Source organism: Ischnura elegans, unplaced genomic scaffold (genome assembly GCF_921293095.1).
Source record: "Ischnura elegans unplaced genomic scaffold, ioIscEleg1.1, whole genome shotgun sequence".
NCBI lineage: Eukaryota > Metazoa > Arthropoda > Insecta > Odonata > Coenagrionidae > Ischnura > Ischnura elegans.
The window spans coordinates 78,851-85,090 of record NW_025791669.1 but is presented as its reverse complement, the minus strand read 5'-3'; the positions used below and the strand labels follow the sequence as shown (position 1 = coordinate 85,090).

Here is a 6,240-nt window from a genome sequence, read left to right as displayed (position 1 = left end):
AGGGTTTGTCCCCCACAGGCACAATTCGTCCTCTGAACTCCGTCGAGAAAACAGGCTGCAACACATTTCGGAAAACACTTTTGGTGTGTACAAGTTTTGATGCAAAGCATGCGCATTTAAGCATGAAGTTGAATTTTGGCGATTGGAAATGGTCGAAATAAGACTGCCGAATCTGCCGTGGCAGTTTAAATGCAGAGACGGCGAGCACATGTTTTTTAGCATGGTGCAGTGTTCCTTGAGATTATTGAAAGATATACTAGTCGAACCAAGTACAGTAGACAAGTGGGACATATCGGGACTTTTGCACTCTGCCCCAACTAAGCGGCTGCCCCAATTAGGCAAACTATTCTGCATATGGGCATAAACAAACATTCAAATGATAGAAAGAAGACTAAAGAATGTCTATAATGCAACATAAGTTGATTTGAAGAAACTATTGATTTGATTAATAAATCAGCAAGTTTACATAATTTATAAAATCGTATCCGGCTCGATTTTGTGGAAGTTCTTTATATCCATGATAAAAAGAAAAACGAAATGGTAATTTCCACTTTTAATGTCACAACTCAGCAACCGACCATGGTTTCAACACGTAAGTGTCATTTTCATCCTTTCATGCTGTCCCAATTAAGTGGAGAATACTCTGGGATATTCCACTATTGGGTTCTGTTCTTCAAGATCTGCCCCAATTAAGCGGCTGCCCCAAGTAACCGGTGGACCCATTACACAGAATCTACTGTATATATGCCCATTGTGTCTCCATAAAATTCAGATATTCCCGTGAACAATTAAATTACTGCATGCATTGGTGCAGCGAGGGGGAGTTTTGGGGGATAAACCCGTACCCCAGTGCTCAGAGGAATTTTTAAGTTTAATCCATTTTACTTATTTGGATCAGTAAGTCTTATTACTAATAGAATAGTGTTAGGATTTATAAAATATCTCTCATATAGCGGTGAAACTAGTCATTTTCAAACATTAATCTTAAAATTTTTCTAGAGGATGGTCCCCCGCAACTCCTGCTTACGTCCTTGTGTAGGCTTTCGCGGTGTGGCGGAGATTCAGGGTGGAGGTTTTCGGGGTTAGCACCGCGTAGATTGGTCTCTGCAGACAACAGTTTCGCCGGCATTGCAGCGGGCTTCTTCAGGTCAATGAAGTGGGGGTCCGAGGTATCGCCCGTCTCTCCTATACACCCTGTGGGAGGCCGGTGTATACCACATGCTGGGGTTGGTACGCTTTTAAATCCGTTAATATTGGAACGATTTGGAGATCTTTCCTTTGTTACAGTCTTTGTTACAGAGAAACCAAGGAGCTCCTGCTAGCTTTCTGATTATCTTGTTTCCCATCGTCTGAATTTGGTTTAGGTGCGTTTTAGCAGCTATGAGTCAAACGGGTGACACGTAGGACAGAAGAGTATCATGGATTTATATAAGAGCAGCTTCATTTTCAGAGACAATTTTGATTTCCGGTGCAGCAGGGGGCCAAGGGAAGAAGCAGCTGCAATAGTTTTTCCAGTGACGAATGTTATATGCTGCTTCCATTGCATTCGTTGATCCAAAATGACTCCGAGGAAGGTAGCTTTCTCCGCGCGTGGATTTTAGGTATTTCGATAGCAAATTGGTTCTCCTATGCCTGCTTTTGGGCGTTATTATATTATTCTTTCTGGTACAGAAATCGTCACTAGCTTTCTGTTAAGAACTACGTTGTCATGGGGAGGGGAGAGAGCCACACTGTGACTTACTGACTTGTCCGGAACACGGTTGGCTCTGTCGCTGGATGAGGCACCGGTGTCGATGCCATCAGTTGACGGCGGCGAGAAGAGACGCTCGACGTTGTCGTCAGTGTATGTGTTGTCATCGTCTTCGGAAGAAGATGCCATGGCATCACTGCAAGGCACGTTGGCTGCACAGAAGTTGCCGCTGTAGAGTTGAATAGCACTTATCAAAAGATAAAACTTCTTGTCCCACAGGCTGTGTAAAGCACTACTATAGGTACACTCCAAGTAAATGAGGCACAAGGTTGCCACCGTCGAGATGTGTCTGATATTGGACACTTTTACGGAAGGTAACGGTCTGGGGATGTATTATCTTTATTTGAGAATGGAATGCTGAGGAGACGTGGATGGTTTTCAAAAAGTTAGCCATTTAATAAATAAATTTTATGAGACTGTACTATACAATATTCGTCTAGAACATCCAATCTTTTTTTCCTTTCTCTCTAGATGAATTACCTCAAATGCAAACTTTGCATAGAATTTCAGCATCATTGTGACTTTGCACTGCACTCCTTTGCAAATTCACACGTATGCTACGAGTTTATCAGGTGTATTGCAGGGAGAAATGAATCATTTTGTGATTGCCAGCAGCTGCTATACTCTAATTCTTTTATTCAGGTGGCGACTCTAAACTCTAATTCTTTTATAATGTGCTAGCTGGGAATGAGACCATGGAAAAAATATACAGCCGGTCACCGACTTTCGCACACACTGCGTTCCTGAAAGCGTGCTACGAAAGTAAAAACATTGATCTACCACTAATTAGGGGTTGCGTTCCAAAAGAATGTATTATGTATACAAAAACCTTATTTTCTGCAAAGATCTTATTTTAATTAACTAATGCTTCATAATAAAATAATAAAATTCCTCACATTATATAATGCCTTTCAGAATTACTCAGAAAAAGTAAAAAAAAAATAAAAAAAAAGAACTCAGTTGTGGGTACCAATTGCAACTTCCTTTTTGTGTTAAGTTGAAATTCTACTAATAACGCCCATCATAAATAAAAAGACAACATGTAGCATAGCAAAATGGAATAGGGTAGTTTCCTTCATCAAAGAAAACAAAAGGCATTGATTGCGATTCGTAACCCACCATTAGTGTAATTATAATATATAAATTATTTGAATTTAAAAATACCGGTTTAGACGAATGGCAATGCTTAATTTTATCCTCATTTGAAATAAAGCCAGATTGGCGCCCATGCGATTCCTCCTCACGTGACATCACAGGGACCTAGTTTCTATACGAGTAGATAGGAGTTAGGTATACATCGTCTAGATTACCAATGCATGCATGAGGCACAGAGCTCAGGGAAACATGTCTTAATAATCACCTATTAAAACTGGCTTAGGTCGGAAAGTTTTCCTCGTTTGATAAGGTCCTATATAGATAAGGTCCGTTTGATAAGGTTTAATAATCCTTATTTAAGCCAAGCACTACCATCTAGCGGGGTACTCTGCTACCTGCTAGCATCCTGAGTCGTATCATCGCTCAAAGCCTCGCCCCAAGGTCACCTCACTTGCGGCAGTGGGAACCAGAACGACATCGCGTTTTCGCATGCTTGAGAATTTTCACTTTTCATTTAATCGCAAAAAATAAATATTGCCATTTAAAAATCTAAATGCGAGAAATACGTACTCCAGGAGTAACAATCTTTCGATTTAGGCAATAAAAATATAATAGGAAACCACCCTATTATAAGATGCTCGCACTCTTGATACCTTTAAATTTTTACACAAAAAAATCTTGGCAGGTGACATCTCAGCACAGCGTATCTCGGGATTGCGTACATTTTGCATGTTATAAAAAAAAAAGAGAGACATTCAGAATTTGGATATTTTGTACAATATCGTTGCTGAAAGTTTAAATGTTGCACATGAATGAAACAGCACTCAAACTGTAAAACACTATTAAAAAGAAGCACTTTTATTCGTTAATTTTATCGAAAGCCGAGTGATGGCGTCAAGTCAACTTTTATGAAAAATCTCTCCATTGAAGGCTGAACTACAGCTTTCTCCTTCTCTTGATATAGGAGCCAATAGCAAGCAATGTCTCTCTAAAAGAAAAAACCCCTCGATTAAATTCAACCCTGCAATCGTATATGCCCGTACGTATTGTCCACATGTACTTATATACGGAACAGTTAAATGTTGGAATACGCAGTAAACACTGCAGGAATTTCAAAAAATATTACTCACAAAGGTTCGAAAGCCCGAATTCAGTGTATGAAAGTTAAGTAAAAGGCATCAATTTATAACAGAGGAAAGTGTGAATTGTACGAAAGTCGAGTGTAGGACCGCATGTAATTTGAAATAAATGAAGAGGTTTCTTTTTTTTTTGGAAAAAACCATCATCTGACGTAATGGACAAAGACATTGGACCCACTTTTCTGGCAACGAGGTTGGGATTCTCTTCACGGGATGGAAAGAAATAACCTGTTTAATGTGAAAATAAATAGGGGCTGGTTTGAGATTCATGAATTGGAATTGAGGAGTGACTGTTTTGAGGAAGATGATTGGAGGAAGTTTTTGCTTCAACGAGTGGTGCAGAAAGAAACAACATTGAGTGGAGATGTTAGCAATCCATGTATTTGAGGCATGTCAGACCTTAGAGTAGGGAAGTAAGGAAATAAAACTTTGTAAGGTTCACTGTTATTTAATTATGGGCACGACCCGGGTTTCGTAACTTGGTTACATCGTCATGTGACTGATCTTGCATGCATCATACATTTATACAGAATAAAATCAACTGATTTGGGCGTTACTTGGTGGAACGATGAAATATTCATGGTGAAACAAAGTAGCAGACAGCTTAAATAAATTTTGTAGAATACAGTGGAACCTCGTTAAAGCGAGTACGGGCTATAGCGAGACCCCCGCTATTACGAGAGATAGCCGATGCACCGTCAATTGACCCTATAATAAGAGTGTTAAAAATTCGTTTTTACGAGACCCTGTCGGTGTTGGCTCTCGCCATAGCGAGGGTTTCACCGCCGGAAGACTATCATGAAGACTCCTTTACCTCTGTAATTGCTAGCGATCTGTTAGAAATGAAGTTAATGGAGTGCTCAGTCTCAAATTTATGTGGTAAACTGTCGTTCGATAAATATAATGATTGACGAAACAATGCTTTGCATGATTTTTATTCGGTGCGGCGCTTATAAATTGTTTGAATAGTTAGTCGTTATTTGAGTAAAGAAATTTAGTGATGCAAAAAAACATCGCCTTTCGTCTGGATTTATGCTTACGTTTATCGGATAGATGTTTATCTGTCGCCGCACCACTCCTGTTCCTGTATATCTGTTTGCAACAGGTATATTGGCTATTATTTGCTCCACCTCCGGTAAAGCGACAATTCGCTATAGCGAGTGTTTATTAGTGCACCGTGGGGTGTCGTTATATCGAGGTTTCACTGTAGTACTGTGTTTTTGTTTCACCATGAATATTTATACAGAAAGTACACAAGTGACAGTGAGGACATCTATCGGAAAGTAAAAGGACTGGTTGAAAGGGCGGGGATGAGGGTTAAACACGGAATGGAATAGGGAGAGGGGGGGAGGTAAGGGGGAAAGGGGCAGCCTTGATTTGGGACGAGGGTTTTTCCTGTGAGGGTAGGTATCTGACCAGCGAGGGGAGGGCGGGGTTAAAGTGGGTGAGGAGACGAGAGCTAAAGAAGGTGGCGGTGTTGGGGAAGAAGAGAGGATTAGCAGGGTACATTCAGTTTCCTAAATCACAATAGTCTATGGAAGGTCCTTGAGTCCGGCTGTGGATGGTGCTGGTATGGGTTAATGATTTCCCCGAAGGACATGGGTCACTAGGGGAATTTTGGTAAAAGCACTGCATAATGGAAATTTTAACGGCACACAGGTGAATAGGCACTTGAAAATTTAAAGGTTGTCACTGTAGGAGAAAATTGACGGGGATGGAAAAGAGAGGGGAGTGGGAGGGGAGCACTTGTTTTACGAGTGCTCATAATCCCTCGGAAATTACTCGCAAAACCGAGCGCTCATTCTATCCTAAGGTTTTGAATAAATCCACCCAAGTCTCATTATCGTTCGTATTTACAATTTTCTTTTTCTTCTGCGGTATTTAACGAAGTAAGAGTCATTATCAGGCACAATCTAGTTGAGTATCAACATATTTTAAGAAAGAAACGGGGGATTTTAAATTCAATGAAAAATTAATTACCCAGTTTCGGTGATTTTATTCCCATTCTTGTATTTTTTATCGCTGACGAATGCTCTAATAACAGCATAACTAGTCCGAATCAATATGCTAGGTGGGCAGTGGAAGTTTTTGGATAGTTTTGCAAATACAGTGGAACTTGGTTAGTACGTTTCTGAAGGGACCACGAAAAATGAACGTACTGACCAGGAAAACGTACTAACGAGGAAAGTAAATAATAGCAGTCCGGGTTATTGCAATCTGTGGAAAAGTCGTCATAATTACAATTACTATCGGTAG

General features: G+C 40.2%; 1 long non-coding RNA gene across 1 annotated transcript in view; it reads right to left on the bottom strand.

Moving 5' to 3' along the window:
• Positions 1 to 1,809: 1,809 nt before the first annotated feature.
• Positions 1,810 to 6,240, bottom strand: part of LOC124173374 — a 72,319-nt gene continuing 67,888 nt past the window's right edge. The window contains exon 5 of the long non-coding RNA XR_006868534.1: positions 1,810 to 1,919. This is a non-coding gene — a long non-coding RNA (uncharacterized LOC124173374). The remainder of the gene's footprint in view (positions 1,920 to 6,240) is intronic.